The following is a 22926-nucleotide window of genomic DNA, read 5'->3' on the forward strand; positions in this document are numbered from 1 at the left end:
GGTGGCGGGGAGGAGGCGGAAATCCTCAATAAATAAATAAATTAAAAAAAAAAAGAAAGTGAAAAAATAAAATAACAGCTGTCAAAAATGTGGCTTGGTATGATTGGCGTCGCTGTGGCCTCAGCTTTCCTGTAGGGCACTGTTTGGAGATGTCGTTTCCAGTGTTTTAAATGTGCTTGCTCTCATGTGTACGCCTGTTTGGGCTGCATGTATGACAATAAGGGTTGGGGTATAATTGACCGAGTTCGACTCCCCGCCCGCCACTCGCCAGACTTCACACACGACAATCTCCCTAGAGGCCACTAGGGGGCGGGCTGGGACAAGTCACAGGCACGGGGTGCGCGAGGTAGCTGAGCAGGTAAAGGGACGTGAGCTTAGCCAGCTGGATGCAGTGGCGGAAGGAAGAACTGACTGCAGGCACATAAGCAAATTAAAGAAGAAAAAAATCAGAGAAACAGATAATCAAGACAGCTGGAGGAAACACAGGCTAGAAGAGATGAGAAGCCTGGAGGCGGGGCGGGGTTCTGGAGGATGGCGGAGGGTAAGAACTCTGCCTGCTCTACCAGAGCACCCAGCTTCAATTCCCAGCACCAACATGGCAGCCCACAACTATAATTGCATTCCTGGTGAATTCAGCGCCTTACTCTGGCCTCCAGAGGCTCCAACTGTATGTACGTGGTGTACGTACATTCAAGCAAAACAGTCATACACATTGCAAAAAAATAAAACAATGAGGATCTAGGATGTCAGTGTACGTGGAAAAATCAGCCTCTCTCTCCCTCCTCCCTTCTTCCCTCTCGAAGCTGGGATCACAGGCATGTACCATGTCTGGCAGCTGCCGGTTGTACTTTTGAGTCTTAATTTGGAAATGCGGGAACTCACTACCTCTTTAGTAATGAGAACCAGCAGGTTCAAAGCAGAGAAGTGGGGGGGGCACTAGGGGAAGGCCGACACAACGCAGATTAGCCGGGCGGTGGTGGCGCACGCCTTTAATCCCAGCACTCGGGAGGCAGAGGCAGGCGGATCTCTGTGAGTTCGAGACCAGCCTGGTATACAAGAGTTAGTTCCAGGACAGGCTCCAAAACCACAGAGAAACCCTGTCTCGAAAAACAAAAAAACAAAACAAAACAAAAAAAACAAAAAAAGAACGCAGATTAAAGAGGTAATGTCTGCGGCTGGGGTGCGGTGGGTAGAATGCCTGCCTAGCAGGACCGGAGCCCTAGGTCCCGACGCAGCACATAAGTCAGATGTGCTGTCACTGCCCTAAGGAGATTGAGGCAGGGGGAAAATCAGGTTTTCACAACACAGTGAGTTCCAGGCCAGCCTGGGCTACACATTGAGACTCTATCTCCAAAGGGGAAAAATAAAGCAAAACAAAAATAAAATACAAAACTGGTCCAGGCAGGTGGATCTCTGAGTTCCAGGTTAGCCTGATGTACAAAGGGAGTTCCAGGACAGCCAGGGCTATGCAGAGAAACCCTGTCTCAAAGAAAAAGGAAAAAAGAAAATCCTAATAAAATATTGTATTAAAAATTTAGTCCAAGCCGGGCGGTGGTGGCGCACGCCTTTAATCCCAGCACTTGGGAGGCAGAGGCAGGCAGATCTCTGTGAGTTCGAGAGCTAGTTCCAGGACAGGCTCCAAAGCCACAGAGAAACCCTGTCTCGAAAAACCAAAAAAAAAAAAAAATTTAGTCCAGTGTCATGGGGCACACTTAGCCACGGTGTGGGTGCTGGGAATGAAACTCAGGACTTCTGTCCTGGCTGTCCTGGAACTCCCTTTGTACGTCAGTGAATAACTCAGTAACTAGGCAAGTTTGTTACGCAGCCATAGCTGACTAATACAAATCGAATGATATCCTCCTAGCTTAGGACCCTGGGTCATCAGTGGACCCATTTGAGAAATGGGCAGGGGATCCATTCACTCCCTTGCTTGAGATCACCATCTCGAGGTCCCTAACTTGAGTGGAAATTTGAATAGGAGATTCAGGGTCGCTCCTGGGCGCCACTGGATGCTGAGTTCCACGCACATCCCCCTCAAGTGTGGGAAGCTGAAGCACCATAGGAGAAGGCTGGATTGGCGGATGAGAGGGAGTCCACAGCCAGCCTCCTGCCCCCGCTGTCAGGTGTGCGTGGGGGGTGGTCTCAGTCAGCTGATGTGAGTCTCTGTCTTGGTTTAGTCTCATCTCTAAGAGCAGGACTTTCTCCCCAAAGTCTCCCAGCACGACCCCTATGTGTTTCCACCTACCATCTCAGTCGCTGGGGCAGAGCCATGTTCACTGCCCTTCAAAAGCCTTCCCTGACCTTCATAGATGATTTCTGTTGGCTTCTTTTGAGACAGGGTCTCTGGTAGCCTGGGCTGGTCTTGAACTTGTGATGTAGCTAAGGATGACCCTAAACTCTGCCTCCAGTGCTTAGAGACCCACAGATGTAGTCCTCTTTTTTTTCTCTGTAGCTTTGGTGCCTGTCCTGGAACTAGCTCTTGTAGATCAGGCTGGCCTCGAGCTCACTAAGATCCACCTGCCTCTGCCTCCCGAGTGCTGGGATCAAAGGTGTGCACCACCACTGCCCAGCTCTTCCTTTCCTTTTTATTTTTTATTTTTTGGTTTTTTGAGACAGGGTTTCTCTGTGGCTTTGGAGCCTGTCCTGGAACTAGCTCTGTAGACCAGGCTGGTCTCGAACTCACAGAGATCCACCTGCCTCTGCCTCCCGAGTGCTGGGATTAAAGGCGTGCGCCACCACCGCCCGGCCTCCTTTCCTTTTTAGATCCACCTACGTGGCCCAGGCTGACCTCAAATTTTCCTGGCTTCCTCCTTAAAAACAAACAAACAAACAAACGGCAAACAAAGGCCTGTGGTGCCCTGTGCACCCAGGGCTTCCTCACAGGGGCCAGAACCAGCAAGAAAAGCCAGCATATGGGACGTGATGACAACTGAGCGCCTTTCATCCTCGTCCTGCCAGGCAGCCAGGCAGAGGCAGGCGGATCTGCAGATTCAAGGCATCCTGCTTCCCACTGGGAGTCCCAGGCTAGCAGGGGCCACACAGTGAGACCTTGTGGTGAGGGGTGGCTGCTGGAGAGATAACCAACCTCCTCCGTGGGCACCAGGCCTGCCTGAGGAGCACAGACAGCATTCAAACACGCCACTGAAACACACGACTCAGGCAGGAGCACAACCATGATAAAGCCTTGGGCGGGAAAGCTTTACCCGGAGACCAAACATTGCCAGTGGACCGGGCTCTAGAAAGGCAGGCGGCCACCAGCTGAGTCTCTAGCGCTAGCTGGTCTCTCCTTACAACCTGCTCAAAGGACCCGCTGTGTACAGTGCTGCTGGACTCCTAACCCAGGGCACAGTAGGGAACACATTTACACAGGGACACCAGACTCAGGGCGATTGGCTCACTGTTGTGCTTACCTGAATCAGGCTAGTGATTCCAGACCAGGCCGCTTCCTCCAGCCATCCACTGTGTGCCCTGAATAACGATATTTGATCTATTCATTTTATTTGGTTTTCCTTGTTTTGTTTTTGTTTTTTTGAGACAGGTGGAACTCACTCTGTAGACCAGGCTAGTCTCGAACTGAGAGATCCGTCCGCCTCTGCCTCTTGAGTGTGGGATTAAAGGTGTGCGCCACCACTGTCCAGTCTCAGTTTACCTACTTTTTACTATAAAGTCATCTCTATAAGGCTGGATAAATGGACCTAGGTTCCATCCCCAGCACCAAAACTACCACAATGTCTTCCTTATATAGAAACACAACACCCACGTGTTCATATAAGACTCCTCTGAGAGCTACATTGTTTGAAGGACGGTCATTGCAGCACAGACAGGCTGTGAACCTTACCTGGGTCACACAGCATTGCACGAAGAGCTAAGATTCAAACCCTGAAGTTACAGCTCCTGTTCTCGGCTCTGACCGCCATCCTTTCTGTACGTGAGTGGCAGGCACACACCTGTGACCACTTTCAACCCCTCCCCTCAGACCTGCTGGGATTACAGACTGTACCCCAAGCCTTGTGGGGTACTCCTAAACTGGTGGTGGCTGGAATCCACACCCTTCTCCAAATGCCTGTCTGGTCCCACCAGGATGGGGAGTGAGTCACCCTGTCCTGGAATCTCCCTTGGGCAGAGTGGTGACTCCCGGGTGAAGGTCCAGGAATCCCCAGAGCAGGTGAAATCACTGATCTAGGCTGGCATGGTGGCGCTGGTTAGCACCAGGGAGTAAGCTGGGGCTTCATCACCCCAGAGGCCCTAGCTTAGTGTCCAGGTGTCGAGTAGTCTCTGTCCGGTTCTCTACTGAGGGTCCCAGCATGGGGCTTGGGGGCTGGCGTCAGAGCGCCCACAGAACATGCCTGGGAAAAAGAAAAGCAAACTAGAGCTCACTTTGTTTGTACCCCATCCTCTGTCCTTTGGACACTTGAGTTCTGACCCTGGCCAGCCTTCCTCCTGGGTGTCCTTAACTGCTCCCCCATGCTCTGTGCCCTCTGTGGTCGCTGGCCATTCAGGACCTGAGTATGAGGTCCTCAGTCCAGTCATGGCTTGGTACTGAACTGCCTGCTCTACACGAGGTGAGGGGAACCCTGAGTGGCATCCTCTCCCCCAGTGTGTTACCCACAGCTCCTATGGGTGCTGGTGGATAGAGTCTGAACTCGGGCTCCTTTCTCTTTTCTAGGTTTGGTCTGTCAATAACTGAGCTTTTGTGTGTGTGTGTGTGTGTGTGTGTGTGTGTGTGTGTGTGTGTGTAGTGTTGGCATGGTGTTTGTATGAGTGCCTACGTGTGTATGTATGCATGTTGGCATGGGTGTATCCGTGGGTGTGTATGTGGGTTGGCGTGAGGGTATGTGTGTGCATGTGTGCCCCCAGGCTCTCAGCCCCTCATTGGGGGGCTACAAGCATCAGCTCCACCTGTCAACTACATCCAGAGTTTGCTTTTTACATAATTTTTGGGGGTATGAGTATTTTGTCTACATGTCTGTCTTACACCGTGTGCACACAGGTGGAGGTAACCAGAAGAGGGCTTTGGATCCCCTGGGACTGGAGTTACAGATGGTTGTCAGCTGGCATCTGGGTGCTGGAAGTGAACCTGGGTCCTCTGCAAGAGTAGCCCCCCCCCCTTTTTTTTTTTAAAAAAAAAAAGACCAGATCTCATTAAATTGCTTCGGACGACTTTGAACTCACCACCTCCCTGCCTGTCTCTGGAGTCCTGGGATAACAACACCGCACTATGGCACCATGCCTGGCTACTGACTTCTGCTCTGGGTATGCTGTACCCCTCTCCCTGCTCCCAGCCCTGGCCCTGCCCCTTGTCTGCATGCCCCCTTGCTACTGTTCCCCTTGTTCTTGAGCATTGTCCCCTCAGGACCCACTCGGGACAAAGGGGAGGCGTGTGGATCAATGTCTTCAGTGGTTGTCCCAGATGTCCCAGCCTCTCCCTGCAGAGGAGGAAGGCCGGGCTGGGTGGGTCTCAAACCCGTCAGGCAGGTTTGCTCTTCCCTGAAGTCTTGGCATAGACCAGATCCCTTACAGGGGCCCAGCAGGATCTGGCTGTGTGCCCTGGGGCCGAGAAGACAGGAGCCCCGGGTACTGCTACAGCGGCCTCTAGACATCTGGGGACACCAAGAAAGAAGCTGGCACAGGTGGGTGCTGCTGGAGGGCAGATGTCTGGGCTGGGTGATGCTGGCTGTGGGGAGGGGCAGTGTGTGTGGTGTGTGGTGTGTGTGTGTGTGTGTGTATGTGTGTGTGTGTGTGTGTGGAGAGAGAGGCTGGGAGATGAGGTGGGGGCAGGCATAGCTTTTGCAGCCGCTCCTGCCTCAGTGTCCCCTTCTGCATCGAGGAAAGCCCTGATGGAGCTTGAGAAAGAGGGATGTGAGGGTGGCAAAGTGGAGAGGGGAAGAGGTGGTGCCAGATTGAGGGCCCCACTAGGGGAAGTGGGTAGAGAAAACAGAAGTGGCCAGGGGGACTCTGAGAGGAGGAGAGGCTTCGGTGGCAGCCTGGGAACACTGGGACTTTCCAGAGTGTGGGGAAACAGGAAGTGAATCCCTGCTGGGCCAGGCTGGCCCACCTGCTGCTCAGTACCTGCCCAGGGCTGGGTCTCTGTCAGCGGGAAGCTGGGGCTGGGGTGCGCTTCGGTAGAAGCTGAGGGCTTGGAATGTCTTAGCAATGGCTGGCAGGGTTTTCTGTCCTTTGCAACGATGAAAGACTGGACAGAGCTGTTCAGGGGGAGTGGGTGCCTACCTAGAGGAGGCTTTAATCTCCAGAGTCCCAGCCCCTCCCCCAGGGACACAGAAAGCAGACTCCATGCTTGTCATCCAGGATTTGGAAAGTGGTGGCAGGAGGGCCAGGACTTCATGGTCATCTTTGGTTACTTTTTGAGTTTGGTGTTGGCTGGAGTGCACCAGACCCTTCCCAAAACAAAACAAAAGAGAACAGAAAAAAATCAACAGAGCTGGACAGTGGTGGCGCACATCTTTAAGCCCAGCACTCTGGAGGTGGAGGCAGGCGGAGCTCTATTAAGAATTCAAGGCCAGCCTGGACTGTGCCGCAAATTCTAGGACAGCTGGGGCTACATAGTGAAACCTTGTCTTGAAATCCCTCCCTCCAAAAAACCCCCAACACTTTGACAATGTAGTTGAACCAACCTAGCAGTTAGCTAGGGTTACTATCTGTTCATTAGTTTAGGGATAGGAGAAGAGAGGCTTGGAGGAATCACACGGCTGGCTTTCCTGGGTCACACTGCATGTCTGTGGTACTGCATTTAAAACTGGGCCATGAACTTAGAGCCAGGCCCCTGTTGCTCTCTGAGGCTGACTCCCATGATTCCTCGGAAATCCCCAAATCTGACTAATTCCCTAGCCATCCCCAGCTTGGTGGATTCCTTCAGGCTGACAGGGTTGGATACACCCTGGCCTGGGCAAACTGCCCCCATTTGAGTCAAGATTACCCATAGTGACCTCGTGGCTTCCCATGGTGGACGTGGCAGTAGTCACTGCCATGCCTTTCCTTAGATGACCAGGGGCTAACTTCAGGACAGCCCTCTGTTTCCCTTTCTTGCCTTGGGAAAGGCAGGTGACACCAGTCGCTATCTGAGAGGAGGAAGGTGAGAGAGCTGGCTTCATGGGCTTGAGACCTGGGCCTCCCTGTGGGTAACAAACCTGACCGGGACTCTCTGTGTGTGTGCCTGTAGGTCAGAGGTTAACCTGTTCCTCAGAAACCCTGCCTCCGCCGCCCCAGTGCAGGGCTTATGCTATAAACACACGCCAACACACCTGGGTCTTTCACATGGGCGCGGGCATCGACCTCGGGCCCTCAGGCTGGCAAGGTGAGCACTTACCCACTGACCAGCCCCTACCCATTCCACTAGGCCTTTGAACAGCTTTCTTTTTGTCAGTGTGACAAACTCTGCCTGTGGCCTGCTCCCTCAGGGCCTGTGTGAGGGTGTTTAGTCCTAGCTTTCTGTCCCCTAGGCAGGGGTTTCCTGGGGGCACAATAAAGAACCAGGTCCTCAGTGTTTGTGTGCCTTTAATCCCAACATTTGCGAAGCAGAGGCAGGCAGAGTTCTGTGAGTTCAAGGCCAGCCTGGTCTACATTGGGAGTTCCAGGACAGCCAGGGCTACATGGAGAGAAAACAGCATTCACAGAGTTCATCAGATTATTTATTTATAAGCAAGTCTAATCACACAGGAGGCTTCCGTGTGGTAGTAGCTCTGGGTCTGAATTCGCGGTTTCAGCTGGGAAAGGGGATGGTGGCTGAACTGGCTTTTACCCCCACTGCCGTAGGTGTGTGCTGAGAAGCTAGTGTGGACATGAGAAAGGATGGTGGGCTATGCCGTTAACGCGAGCCCGTGTGAGGTGGAGGCTGAGTTTTAGGCCAGCCAAGGTTATAGTGAGACTTTGTCTAAAAGGGCTTGTTCTAGATGGTTCTGAGGTAGCTGGAGATTGCTCGGGTGAAAGAGGCTGGTGGGGTCAGAGGTTGCGAGTGTGCCGGGCCAGGTAAGGGGAAACTGAGGCCCAGACTGTCCAGCGGGGTCAAGTTCGATCCTTGAGGTCCGAGCACGGTGAAGGGGTCCCGGTCCCTGCAGCACCCAAGCTCCGCCCCAGCCCCACGAAGCCCCGCCCCAAAGGCCGCGCCCCCTCGCAGGAGCGGAAGTGCGCGCCGCCGCCAAGATGGCGCCCAGAACCCGGAAGTGAGCGGCAGCGGCTGAGAGGCTCCGGGGAACTGAGGCGCCGCCGCGGGCTTCGCGACCGGGTCTGAGGTGAGGCGTCGGCCCGAGACTCCGCTGTGACCCCCTCCGCGACTTTCACGCGGGACAGGCCCGGGTTCCGGGGTTCTCGCGGGCGTTCTGGGGCTGCAGGGCGGGGGCGAGCACGGAGGAGAGTGCGGCACCGCGACCTCTGACCCTTCCCGCGACCCCGACCCTGCCCCCAGTCGCGACCCTTGTCTCTCTCCGTGAAGTTTGACCCGGCCCCCCGCGTCGACCTCGGAGTCTGTCTGCCCCCCCCGTCCTGCCGCGACCCCTGACCTCGCCCCCGCCGTCAAGCCCCTAGACCTGTCTCCGTAGGGACCTCTCACTGCCAATTTGACCCTTCACCCCGGGAACCCTGAGTCCTTTAGCGACCCCCGTGATGCGTCTTTGACATTGACCCCAACTTCTGTGACCCCCGTGCTTTGGGCGAACCCGCATTCCCGCTTCTGCCGATGAGAACCTTCCTTCCGCGGGAATCTTGACCACTCCTGGCCTTGACCCTGGTCTTGGGAGGTACCCCTTTCTCCTTCCTGCACCTCGAACCCCCATAGTCTGCTTTGAACCTTGACCCCAACCTCTCGCTTACCCTCTGTCAACAACTGAACCTTAACTTCGCCTTGGGGCCCCCATTTTCCTAGTGAACTTTAACCTCACACTGGGGACCCTGTTCTCCCAGTGAACCCAGGCCCTGCCCTCTGAGACCGGTTTCTTCCCTGGGAACCTTGACCACAGCCTCCCCCGTGACTTCTGCCCTTGACTCCGGTCCTGGGAGTGAAACCCAGCCTCCACCTTGTGCCGCGATCCCTCGATCCCAAGCTCGCTCATGGCTTCTAACCTTTTCTTTCTGCTGTTTTTTATGCCCCGTGTTCTTTTGGACCCCTGGCTTTTTCTGGTGGATCTTTGACCCTGAAGTACCATGGGGTATCTTTGTCCATTACCCCCCACGTGTTGGCCCCAGCCCTGGGGGTTCCCAGGACTCCTGGCTCTCCAGGAGAAGCCGCCTCACTGCATCGCAGACCCTAGCCTCCCTCACGTTGTGCTGCTCTTGTTTGGGGGGGGCGGTGATAGGAGTAATGTCAAACAAGACTCCAGGGAGCTGAGGGATGAGAGTGGGTGTCACCACCCCAAGTACTGGAAGTGCACTGGAGGGACATGGCTGGACTAGCCTGGTGGTGAGGCAGGGACCTCAGGGTGTCTCCCTAGATGTCATGATTAACTCTCAAAAAAAAAAAAAAAAGGCATGAGGCCTGAGTGTGTCAACTGGCCGGGACATCCCCCAGCTCTGCTTCCCGGAATGCCTGTGAGTCCCGCCTGCTCGGGAGCGGCCTTCCTGCCCTGGCTGTCTGGTGCCAACTACTGTACCCTGCGAGTGGCGAGTGAGCATGGTGCCTGGCCTTGGGGGTGGTATGATTGCTGGCCGTTTGGTGAGTGGTAAGTTTCCCAGTGTGGTGAGGGGCATGGAGCTGAGTCGGGAGCACAGCAAGCGTAGCCAGGAGGCTGGTGTGACTGGGACTGGCTACTCAAAAAGCTCTGCCGTGTGCACGGGGGATATTTGAAGGGACAGGCACATAATTTAGTGGGTACAAAGTTGCCCCTAACTCAGAGGCCTGGTGGCCTGTTTTCCTCCCTCTGTGACTGACCCTGCTAGGGACCTGCTTCAGTGGCAAGTGGCTGGAATCTACCTGGGAGGCCAGGCTGGACCCCCTGTTCCCCCATTGGGCCCAGATGTGGATTTCTCCAGAGGCTGGCTCCTGGAGATGGGTGCTGAGGCCCTGCCAGCCCAGCCCTCCCTACCCCGCAGCTGCTCCTGAAGCTTTCTGCTCTGCTCTGCTTTAGGGAGAAGCTGGCCACAGGTTGGAATGAGCAGCCTGGCCCTACTAGCGGCCGCTTCTCTGAGCTCTGGAGTGTGGGCAATCTTGCGTGGAAGTGGGTGTAGGTGCGTAAGAGGGAAATTGAGGTGCTGAGAGCTTACACTCGCCCTGTGTATCGCTGCAGCTCACATGCCTGCCCATGCAACCCTGGCTTGATACGCCACAGCCCCGCAAGCAGGGCCGGCAGGAAACACTGACCCAGAGATAGAATAAAGAGGCGACTGTCCTTGCCCTCTCCAGGGGCCTGGAAGGGTAAGACCGGCTGCTTCCCTGCTTGGGATGTTGTGATGTAATCTGAAATTGGGACTGTGGGGAGTTTTGCGTGGGGGTAAAGGATGGTCCTCGTCTCCCGTTGGCAACATGGCCCCTAGACTGGGTCTGTGTGCAATACTCTGGACTGCGCGAGAACTTGGTCAGATCTGTGCTGTGTGCATGTGTGCGTTTGCATGCCAGTGTCCCTCTCACTCACACGGGTTCACATGTGTGTGCTGTTCACTGTGCACAGTCTGCAACTCTGTTCACGTATTCCATAACTAAGGGTCCTGTGGTAACACGGGGATGATGGAGGATATGTGTGGTCAGTATGGGACACAGCCTGAGGCCAAGGTCACCCAGGTCATCCTAGACTGTCCCCCTGCATACTCCCAGCTGGGGGGTGCCCCCCTCAGAAATGCCAAGTCTGCCCCCTGCAAGGACTTGGGGTGAGGAACTGACTTTCTCCGGTACTACTGTGGACAGTGGCCGCCACCCCTCTAGTTACCCTGCTTCATCCCTGGGAGAGGTGGGCACCTCTTTTGGTTGTGTCTCGGGATGGTAGAGCCAGGACTCCAGCTGAGACTATTGTCTTTGTGTTGTGGGCACTTTGTGCTTAGGACAATGTGGAGGAACCTCAAGGACATGGTGTTCAGACCCCAGACATGGAAGGTCACACATGCCCTGTGGTGGGAAGTATCCAGAGCAGGAGAATCCAGCAACAGGAGGAGGGTTTGTGGGCCTGGGGTAGGGAGGTGGGGATGGAGTGACTGCTTATGGGGACAGCTCTTCCTTTGAGCAAAGATCATAGAATGTTCCAGAGCTAGACAGAGGTGATGTTTGTGTGACTTAGGATATAGTGAGCCCCAGCGCATCACAGACTGCCGAGGAACTGTTGCCCAAAGCAAGACCAGTTGTGTCCCCCAGAAACCCACGGGTGTGACTGCAGGCTTGGGAATGGGTCATAGATCTGGTTCCTTGCCAGTTCATATCAGGGACACCAGAGAATGGCTGGGAACCTTGTCCTGGGCCCCTTGGAGGAGGGCAGGCACAGTGACCCGTATGGCCGCAGCTCAGCTCTGTCTTTAGAGGGCAGCTTCCAGGAGCCAGACACAGATGACATGGTGGGGACCCGTGTGCCAATATTGGTGTGTATTGCTCCCAGTAGTGGGCCCGTGTGCTCCATCCACACCTGCATTGTCAAAGGGATAGGGAGGGTGCCCCTGGCCTATGAAGAGCAGCCCATCGGGCCCTGGCCATGTGCTGAGGGTCTAGGGACAGCAGAGAGATCCTCTGTGCTGGGGAAGATTGGCTCGGCCACCGTGTGCCCAGACTGAGCAGAGAGGAGATGGACAGTAGGTCAAACAGCACTCGCAGGTGGCTTCGGGTCTGCCCTGCCTTGTGTCCTGCAGACTTGTGGCGCCCACATCCACACGCTGCTGCTCTGAGAGAAGCAGACTTGGAGGTCCCTCGTCAAGACAGCCTGGGCCAGGCCCAGTGCAAACCCAGCACAGACTGAAACTGAAAGGGGCAGTGGCTGGGATGGGCCAAGGTCCTGCTTCATTTCAAAAGTGACAGCGCTGATCCTAGAGGAAGGCTGGTTATTCGCCTTTCCCGGAAGTCTCCCCACCCACGGGGGTCAAAGGCCACAGACATAGGACATGAGGGTCCTAGGAGGGCAGCAGATCTAGGTCTTTATGGTGGTGACTCACTGTGACAAGGGTGGGGTGACTGTCCCAGGTATGCCAGCGGGTTAGAGAACAGCAGCTACCCACCCCAACTGCTTCCTCTCTATTTCTGCAGCCTAGGGTGGCCTCATGAACATCAGGTAAACCAAGGCAAGCCTGGACTCCCTGGGCAGTGGTTTGGGTTCTGGGTCCTGGGGATGGGTGCTGTGGGAGTCCAGTGTGCCTGGTGAGGACTGGGAGGGGGGTTAAGAGCAGCTGGAATGTTTTGGGTTGGGCCAGTGAGGGTTCCGTGTGTATCCCAAGTGCTGTGAATTGGGGTATCTGAGCTCCTATGTCCTGGCCATTGGGGTTTGTGTCTGAGCCTGGCTAGAGGCCAGCTGAGAAAACCTGTTGATGTCACCTGGGAACAGACGGCCTCTTAGATTCTGAAGCTCAGTCTTCTGAGACCTAGGTAGGAGTCTCAGGGATGGCATTGGGGTGTCCCAGAGTTGAGTTGACATTTTTACTCTGGCTTTGTGGGAACTTGACAGCACCCAGCATTAGGGGTTGGGTGTGACATCCTGTGTTGCCCACTCTAGATAGTCAGGGGCTGTCACCCCAAACTCTGATCCAAGTCTTCTCCAGAAAAACCAGCCTGGCTGGATACCCAGGGCCACATTCCTTTCTCCTGCCCCCTCCTGCCATGCCTGGGCCTCCCCAGTGTGCCCTGCCTACCTGTTCCTCCACTGGAGGGCAGGGCTGGCTGTTGAGCTCCTGAGAAGCTGTGGGGCTCCAGATACCCCAGCAGCTGTCACTGTTTGTGAATCCCTGCTGGTCATTCGAAAATTTCAATTTTGGGGCCTGTAGCTGGTCTTGGGTGGAGTTGGGATCTCAGGTCTGGCCTAGAAAGCCATTAGAATAGCCAGCCCTGGGGGCATGCTCTCTTTCATGGTCAGGACCCTAGCTCTGAGGTTTTGGTAAGAGTCCTGGGTGAGAGACTGCAGTTCAGTGGTTAGAGCACTCACTACACACACACACACACACACACACACACACACACACACACACACACACACACAGCCCTGGGTTCCGTTTCCGGCACCATATAAACCTGGTATGTGGTATACACTCTAGAGTTCTACTGAGTTCAGGGCCACAGTCTTCCTTGGTGTGTCTGAGTGGCCATGGTGTTCCTGGGTCTTCACAGGCCTCTCTTTCACTTACCTACAGGCAAGTGAGTTGACTCTGGGCAAGTCTGAGACCCCAAGTTGGGACAAACTGGCTGTCCTGCTGGCTGTGGAATTGGGGACAGCAGGTCCTCTGGATTCCAATCCTACCTACTGACAGCATTGACAAGGAGGCCCCTGCCTTGTAGCACTGGACTTACAGTCTCCTCATAGTAGAGAGAAAATGGTGTGCCTTGGGCTGCTGCAGTGTCAGTCAAGCCTCCCTGTCACTAGTGAGTGGGGAGCATAGGGCCTCACTTACACAGACACGCTCTGCTCCTGTCCCTGCAGCCCATGTCTAGGCCACAGTCAGCCCCCATTTTCTTCTGGACATTGAGTGACCACCACTGGGATGAGGTTGTTTTTGCTGACAGAGGCTGGACCAAAGGGACCCAAGGACAGTGGTGGTCACTGGGACATCACTGACCCAGTGACAGCCACCCCCAGCCACCATTCGGGCTTTCCAAGGATCACTGAGCTTGAGGTGGGGATGGCAGCAAGTGTGGGATGGAAGAGACCCCTCTATGATGACCATGTCTTTACAAAGGACCAGGAAGATGGGTGGTGGGTGGCGGGAGGGTTGGCTTAACACCTGCTCAAGCTGATCTGGGATCAGAGGAGACTGTAATCTCTCAGAGTCCACACTGAAGCACAAGACCCTCATGGACTTTCCCAGATAGAGACACCCATTTGGAAGCCAGCCCCAGGAGGCTGTCTGCGTGTGCCACATGGGTAGAGGATTAAATCAACAGATGAGCAGTAGAGCTTTCTCCAGCTCTCTCCACGCCAGTGATACTGCACCCGAAGTGGCCCTGCAGACCCAGGCTGAGGCACTCTCATGCCTCTGGGATGGGCAGCTGTAGAGCTAGATGATATGGAGGGCTGTATACCCAAAGCCAGGCACTGGGGCAGTTCCTGAGGCTGTGACCCATTGACCTGTTGGTGTACCAGCATGCCTTGCTTTGTGTGGCACCCACCTCCCTCTGCAGCCAGGAGAAGGTGTGTGTGCCCATGAACTCTGGGAAGCCAGCTAATACCTCCAGTGGGGACTGTGAGTCCTCCACATGGTTACTGCTGATTGTGTCCCAGCCCTGATGGCACCCGTGGACTAGCTCCTCAGGTGAGGTTTTCCTCCTGACGGTGGCAGCATCCATAGGACCCTGACTGAGAGCCAGGTGTGGTGATGTACACGGGCCACCTCAGGAGGATGCGTTCAAGGCCTGCTTAGAGTAGGTGAGGCCCTGCCCCAGTCAACAGAGAGCACAGCGCTGTACTTAAGCATGAGATGAGGAGTCCCAGCCACCTCTCTGCCCTGTCATTCTCTGCGCCTCCTGTGCTCCTGTGCTTCGGCCCCTGCTGGCCACAGCCCCTGCTTCCACTCCCATGGTCAGGATGCAGAGACAGGCAAGCAAGGCATTCTCCCTACTCATTGTCCCCTCCTGGGCTTTTCTCCAGCCGCATGGTGATTGGCTAAGTCATCCCCAGCCTGGTCATTCTCTGTGGCCCCCAGCAGTGGAGTCAGACTAGGGCCTGAACCCCATGCCCTCTCCCAGAGGCACAGTCGTAGTCAGTTGGGGTGCCAGGTACTCCCACCAGACCTGTCTGCAGCATGGACGTTTGTGTTTTTAGTTGTCAGCATGGGCATTCTTGTGGTCTTCTTTGCCAAGGGCGAGAGGGTCTCCAGCCGGATCACCGTATCCCTGCCCCCGAGCGCACAGCTATCGCCCCATCCCAGCATCTAGTCCATGGGTAAAGGCTTCTGTCCAGCCAGAGAGGATAAGCACTTCAGACGCCTGTTCCAGGCTCTTCCTTGAACCTGGCACTCTTGTCTTCTGACATTCCCTCCTGCCTACCCCTGTCCCACAGAAGGTCCTGGAAGGCAAGGGTGGGCCGATCCATTGGAGGTGAAGGTGTTGTGTTGAGCCCCCATACTACGACCTCTTGAGGAACCCTGGGAAGGGCTGTGGTGGCCCTGTGACCACTGTTCCTCAGTACCTAAGTACAGCCAAGAGTGAGGGCTTGCAAGGGCCAAGTCTAGCCTGCACACTTTTCTCCTGAGTGGGATCACATGAGACTGGTGGAGGGGCCCTGCAGGCCAACTTAGTGGCTGAGGTGTTGGCTGAGGGGTCAGAACTGGAAACAAGGTATAATTCACATGTACACCCCTGCCTATTGTCTACTCCCCAGGTACTCTGTTCCCATGACACACACGTGATGCCTCTCCCCAGCGTGCTTGTGACACTCGGTGCCCATGTCCAGAAGGACCTGGGGTTAGGCTGGCCATGGCCTCTACCTGTAGCTGGCATCCCCATTGTTCTCCAGAGAACTCTAGAAACCCAAGGTCACGCTCCAGGCCAGGCTGCTCCCAGTGCACAGAGGCCCTCATTTTTAGCCCCTGGGAAGTGATCATAGGGCAGGACTGCCTCCATCACAGTTCAGATGCCCTGCGAGTTTGCCAGGGTGCAGAGCTTTCCAACCTCGGCAGTTTGAAGCCACAGGAACGGAGAATCCTGGAACCCTAGCGCTAGATTCTATGTCCTGATACCTCAGTCTCACGTACCCCCATCTACAAGGCCAGGACTCCGAACTGCACAAGTCAGTGGGTTTGGGGGTCAGCTACTCCAGCTTCACCCAGTATCATCTATTGTGTGTTGAAAGACCCAGACAAGGCTCTCAGTGCCTACCTGTGCCCTTCAGGGCTGAGCATCTGCTCCTGTCCTTCTCCCAGATGGTGGCCGCTCCTACAGGCAGGGTAGAGATGCTCCTACCCTCTTCAGACCCAGCCACATACACTGGGGTACAGAACAATGGAGGACATAGGACTGGCCCTGTGCCCATCTCTCCCCATCCTGTGGTGTATTCCTGAATATCATGGCGGGTGAGGGGAATGGGGCCAGGTAGGGAGAAGTCAGCCTGAGTTCTCTGTGTGTCACGTGGTAAAATCTACTCTGGGGAGCCCTGCCAGTAGAGGTGGTTTGACTGCCCAAATTACTTATTTACTTTTTGCATTCATTTATTGTTGGTGGGGTTGGTGGGATGGGTGGTGGTGTCGTGTGCAGCATGGCATGTAGAGGTCAGAGAACAACCTGTGGCAGTTGGTGCTCCAATTCAGCCGAGCAGGTCCTGGGGACCCGTGGTGCTGGTCCCATAGCACTTATTTGCTGGAGTTTAACTCCTGATTCGGGAATAGGGTTACCGGTCTGTTTAGGACCCTGTCCCAAGTTCCCACAGAAGCCTCAGGTGTCTTGGCTGTAAAATGGGAGAGGAGACTGAGTGTGGGGGACCCTTGCCAGATACCCGATCCTGCAGCCCCAGTCAGCAGTCCACGGCTGATACACTCCTCTCTGTGTAGCGCCACGTCTTGGCACACACACCCCCCACCCCGAACTCCCACCTCAGTGTCTAGCAATCACAGAGTGGGAGGCCAGGATCCAGAAAAGGACGACCCCACTGTTCTCAGCCTGGCTCTCCAGAGCCACTGTGGTTTACGAGAAACTCTGAGGCCTTGGGGACACCCATGGGCAGCCCAAGGGAGGGAGGGGACCCATCTGGACTGGGCTCCTGGGAATGGTGGTTGGCCTTGTCTTCTGGTATGCCTAAGTGCCGGGGAAGGGGCAGAGTTGGATGAGGTGGGTGTTCTCTGGATACTATGCCTGTCATTTAGGATATGGCCTCTCCCACAGCCAGGCTGCACCTTTACAAAGGTCAAGAAGGGCGTGTGGTGTTGGGTTTCTTGCAAACCCAGGCCCACCTGACCATTGGGAAAGGGGTCAGGGTGGACTGGCTAGACCAGACTGCCAGACTGGTGTCCTTGGCCATAGTAAGGTCTTTGAGCTATGGGGTGGTAGTACTGTGACTACCCGGCTCTTGGTCCCCATCATGCCCTGGCCCAAAGTGGTAGCCTTGTGTGCGAGGCTGAGGACATGCCATGTACTTCTTCTGTGGATACTTGGGAGTGGCCTCAGCTGTGCACACATGGAACTGTGTGCCTCCCTGAAGCCAAGGGCAGGTTGCTTGCTGGTTCTGTGCAGGAACACGTTTATGGTTGGGCTCACCTCGCATGAAGCCCTGGTCTCTGAGATACAACACCTCGAGCCACCCACACTCAGTCATAGGCCATTTATTCTGGAACTTTCTGTTTTGAGATCGCAGCATTGGGTACAGTAGCTCCCTGCACTCACGGGTCCAACCACATTTGCCCCTGTTAACAAAGGAGCCTGGTTTGGAGAAGAGTCAGATTTCCTTTCTGTGATGAGGGATGGTGGCTGGGTATGTCACCTGTGTGGTCCCTGCTGCTCCAGAGGCTTCAATGTGGGCTGAGCCCCTGCCTGCCTCCTGCCCGCATGTGCACTTATGTCAGTTTATTCTGCACTCTGCTTGATCAGTGGCCAGGGCTTGTGTGGCTAAACCTTGACTCTCGAACCCAGGTCCCCAAGTGCACTGATTTGAATCTGTTTTTTGTTTGTTTGGATTTTGGTTTTTCGAGACAGGGTTTTTTGGTAGCCTTGGAGCCTTTCCTGGAACTAGCTCTTGTAGACCAGGCTGGCCTTGAACTCACAGAGATCTGCCTGCCTCTGCCTCCCAAGTGCTAGGATTAAAGGCGTGCACCACCACTGCCTGGCAGGCAGCCAGTGTTCTTAACCCCTGAGCCAGTTCTCCAGCCCCCAGTTTTAAAGCTTTCAAAATTATCATCATTACTACTATTTTAAAAGATTTTTATTTATTTATTCTTTGGTTTTTCAAGACAGGCTTTCAGCCTGGCTGGCCTGGAACTCACTCTGTGAACCAGGCTCATCTTGAACTCACAGAGATCAGCCTGCCCATGAATGCTGGGATTTAAGGTGAGCGCCACCACTGCTCAGCTGAAGATTTTTATTTGTTATCTTGTGTGTGTGTGTGCAGGTGCCCATAGAGGACAGAGGCATAGGGTACTCAGAGCTAGAGTCACAGGCACTGAACCACCTGGGTTCCTTGAATTAAGCTTGTGCTCTTAACTGCTGAGCTGTCTCTTGGTACAGAGGCTATTCGTTTGTTTCCTGGCTGCCAAGACCCAAAATAATTGCACAGAAACTGTATTAATTGCAGCACTGCTTTGCCTGTTAGTTTAAATTAACACATTTCTATTTTTCTATCTATTGTACTAGGTTCATGGTTTACTGGTAAGGATCTGGTGTCTGTCTCCTTTGGCAGCTACATGGTGTCTCCCTGACTCTGTCTTCTTTTCTCCTCTATCTCTGCTTGGTATTCCTGCCTTGCTCTATTCTGTGCTGCAATAGGCCCAAAGCAGCTTCTTTATTAACCAATTGTAATAAAACATATTCACAGCATATAGAGGGGAATCCCATATCATCTCCATTATTTTTTTTTGTTTTTTTGTTTTTGTTTTTCGAGACAGGGTTTCTCTGTAGCTTTGGAGCCTGTCCTGGAACTCCCTTGGTAGACCAGGCTGGCCTCGAACTCACAGAGATCCGCCTGCCTCTGCCTCCCGAGTGCTGTCATCTCCATTATTTTTGATTTGTTATTGGTTTGGTTTGGTTTTTTGAGACAGGGTTTCTCTGTATAGGTGATCTGGCACTCACTCTGTAGTCCAGGCTGGCTTTGAACTCACAGAGATCCACTTGCCTCTGCCTTGTGAATACTGAGATTAAAGATGTGGGCCACTATACCTGACTATTACCATTATTTCTAACTATTCCTCCTGGTTTTATTACAGTTTTTTAGATTTATGTATTTTTAATTTATGTACATGAGTATATGGTTGCACATGTCTGTGTGCCACGTGTGCCTGCTGCCCACATCTGTCAGAAGAGAGTGCCAGGTCCCGTGAACTGTAGCTAGGGATGGATGTGAGCTGCCATGTGGCTCTGAAAACTGAGCCCATGCCCTCTGTAAGAGCAGCTTGTGCTCTAACTCCTGAGCTGTCTGCAGCCCTGTTCAATATTTTAAAGAAGAGGGAGGGAGAGTGAGGAGGGTGGCACAGGTCTGTGCTCCCAGACTTGGGAGGCTGAGCCAAGAGTGTTGCAAGAGGTAAGAGCACAGCCTGTAGGAGTCACTGTCTCCTTTACTACATGGGTCTCAAGTATTGAACTCAGATTGTCAGATTTGGTGACAAGTACTTTTACCCCCGAGACATCTCACATGTCCCTCAAAAAAGTTATAAAAAACCAGGTTAGGGCTTTGGCTAGACAGTAAGCCCATTGCTAGAATCCCCAGTGATGGGCTGGGGGCGTGGTCAGGGTGGAGCCTCGCTTAGAATCCCAGTGAGGGGCTGGAGGCGTGGTCAGGGAGGAGCCTCGCTTAGAATCCCAGTGAGGGGCTGGAGGCATGGTCAGGGAGGAACCCCGCCTAGAACCCCACTGAGCCCCTGGGGGCATGGTCAGGGTGGAACCCCGCCTAGAACCCTCCTGTTCCCCTTGCCAGTGACTCATTATCCACCTCCTGAAGTCCATCCAGGACCTCATCTGTGAGTGGACACATCTCTAATTATGTCCGCCATGAACACCTCTTCTAGTCAGCCTCCAACTGTTCAGTTTCCTCCACGTGTAACTAGCCCCAGAGGTTCCAAGAAGGCCAATGTCTGTACAGAAGATGTACCAAAGGCTACGTCTCAGCCGGGCGGTGGTGGCGCACGCCTTTAATCCCAGCACTCGGGAGGCAGAGGCAGACGGATCTCTGTGAGTTCGAGACCAGCCTGGTCTACAGAGCTAGTTCCAGGATAGGCTCCAAAGCCACAGAGAAACCCTGTCTCGAAAAACCAAAAAAAAAAAAAAGGCTACGTCTCCAGGACCTGAGAGTGACCGTGATGTTCTAGGCAGCTCTAGACAGCTCTAGCTACGCCAGTCAGGGCCTAATCAGGTGTTTGAGTTACCGAAGACTCTGCCTCATATGGCTGAGCCTCATGAAACCTACTAGCTTCCTGCTGCCTGGGCTAGATCCCGGGGCTGTGAACTCACTGGATTTGGGGGTGTGAGAGCCCAGTGACAGAGAGGCCAGACTTGACCCCCCCATGCTCCTGTGGAGGCTCTTTATGCACTATCTAGCTGATGTATTCTGGCCCTGCTTCTGCATGTCTAACCCCAGGACATTCTGGTAGTCCCCTGTGGGCAGCTTCCCACTCCTGGACACTAGACATCCACTTCAGTGGGTGACTCCAGAGAAGCTAATTCACAGCTGAGCCACTACGGACAGGCTCTGAGCCTCCTGGAGGGTGCGTGGCAGCTGCACAGTATGTCACAGGCCAGGGTTGCTTCTGGAAGCTTGAGGTCCTTTGCTCCTTAAGATTTCCCCCCCTTTTTTTTGTTTTATGTTTTGTTTGCTTGTACTTAGTTAGCCCAGGCTAGCCTATACTCACTCATAGAGATCCCCTTGCCTCCCAGGTCTTGGTGATTAAGAGGGCGTGCCCAACTCACCTGAACTCTTGATCCTATTGCTCTGTCCCCTCTTACTGGAATGACAGGTATGCACCACTACCACCTTCAAACATCCCAGCAATTGGAGGCAGACTTCAGACTTCCAGGACCTCTGTGAATTCAAGGCCAGCCTGGTCCAAAGAAAATGTTTTTACCCATTGAGCCATCTTGCTAGCCCCCTCCTGAATGTATTCTGGGGACTTGTTGGGCTGGCTCCATAACCCAGAGTAAGTTCATACCTGGAGACCTTGGGAGGAAGGATGACCTCAGGGATCTGGGAAGGCTGGAGGAGGCAGTGCTGCGCTCTGACTGCTAGCAGAAAAGGTGCAGGTTCAGGTTGGGCACTGCACCGTGGCCACAGGGGAACCTGAGTGTGTGCGTGCCAGGGTATGTGGAGGTCAGACGGCTCTCCAGTCGCTCAGGCCGTCAGCCTGCAGTCCACATTGTGGACTTTTTGTCTGGTGCTCTCACTGAAAACAGTGACCCCAGTGTCCCTCCACCCTGTGGAGTGTACCTGAGTTCTCCTCCGCTCATGGACCTGTGCTTTGGGCACATGGTTAAAAGCAGAACTGCTGGATCTTGTAATAGCTCTGTTTAACTCTCTCTTTTTCTTTCTTTCTTTTTTTTTTTTTTTCTGAGACAGGGTTTCTCTGTAGCTTTGGTGCCTGTCCCAGAACTAGCTCTGTAGACCAGGCTGGCCTCAAACTCACAGAGGTCCGCCTGCCTCTGCCTCCCGAGTGCTGGGATTAAAGGTGTGCGCCATTACTGCCCGGCTCTGTTTAACTCTTAAGGGACCACTAGGCACTTTCTGGGGCTTTGCCATGATGCTGGCTTGCCTGTGCTCCTTACTCTACAGTTCAGAGTGCCCAGTGCCTTGGCAGATGCCCATATTACTCCCTCCTCTACTCCAGGTCTAGGTCTGAACCTTCTGCCTGGTCAGAGGAACCAGCAAGGATCACCAAGACACAAATCCCAGATCACTTGAGGTGTCTCCTACCACTCAGTGGCTATTGAGCCTGCCCCCTGCCCCTGACTGACCAAGCATGACCCACACCTTCCAGCACAGCCTCTCAGAACAGGAGGGAGTGCTCCTAGATGACAAGAGGAAAAGACACAGCATGGTAGGGCCAGCCTGCTCTGCAGGGTCCCTGATAACTGTCTGGATGACCAGTCAGCTACTTCCTCAGACAGCAGCCGGAGGCTAGCCTCCAGCCCAGCAGATACCAGGCCTGGGAGATGCACGAAGCAGCACCACAGGACTGGGCTCTGAAGGGTTCTGCCCCACTCACCCTCAGGGTGCTTGGTTGGGAGGCAGAAGTTGAGCTGAGGAGGTCTGGACCCTTCAGCAGTTAGGTCCATTAGTTAGTTGATGGGCTACTAAGACCCAAGGACCACAGGTGCCAAGATGGAGCCAGGTGTGGCCTGCCTCACCCCTAAATCTCTGCGTGTGCATGTGCACATGCTCGTGTGGGTCTATACACAGAGGACTCTGTCAGTCTCTGCCTTATTCCTTTCCTCAAAAACAAAAACAGCCGGTGATGGTGGCATACTCCTTTGGTCCTAGCACTTGGGAGGCAGAGGCAGGGAGATTTCTGTGAGTTCAAGGTCAGCCTGGTCTCCAGAGTAAGTCCCAGGACAGCCAGGGCTACACAGAAAAACGCTGCCTCAAAAACTAAACGAAAATCAACAATTAAAAAAAAGAAAGAAAGAAAAGGAAAAAAAAAAAAAAAACAAAGCACAGTTTCTCTGGCTGGAGAGATGACCCAGAGGTTAGGAGCACTGTCTGCCCAAGTTCAATTCCCAGCACCCACATGATGGCTCACAACTAACTGTCTGTAACCTCAGTTCTAAGGGATCCCATGCCCTCTTCTGGCTTCTGTGAGCACCAGGCACACACAGACACAAGTGCAGGCAAACCACCCATATACATAAAATTTAAATAAATCTTTAAAAATGATTTCATATGACATGGGCTGATCCTCCAACTCTCTGTGTTGTCGAGGATGACCTTAAACTCCTGGCATCCTGGTTGCTCCCCCGCCCCCCTTAGTGCTGGGATGACAGGTGTGTACTGTTGTTGGGGGAGGCCGGATTTTCTGTCTGGATGCCAAGACTCCCGAAATCATCACACGGACACTACATTATACCGGATGATGGCGCACGCCTTCAATCCCAGCACTCGGGAGGCAGAGACAGGTGGATCCCTGTGAGTTTGAGGCCAGCCTGGTCTACAAGAGCTAGTTCTAGGACAGGCTTGATAGCTA

General features: G+C 54.1%; 1 protein-coding gene across 1 annotated transcript in view; it reads left to right on the top strand.

The window, feature by feature from the left end:
• Positions 1–8157: 8157 nt before the first annotated feature.
• Positions 8158–22926, top strand: part of Sbno2 (strawberry notch homolog 2) — a 45211-nt gene continuing 30442 nt past the window's right edge. The window contains exon 1 of the mRNA XM_005359083.2: positions 8158–8246. The gene's annotated coding sequence lies outside the window, so the exon portion shown is untranslated. The remainder of the gene's footprint in view (positions 8247–22926) is intronic.

This window comes from Microtus ochrogaster, linkage group LG1 (assembly GCF_000317375.1).
Source record: "Microtus ochrogaster isolate Prairie Vole_2 linkage group LG1, MicOch1.0, whole genome shotgun sequence".
In the NCBI taxonomy this organism is placed as follows: Eukaryota; Metazoa; Chordata; class Mammalia; order Rodentia; family Cricetidae; genus Microtus; species Microtus ochrogaster.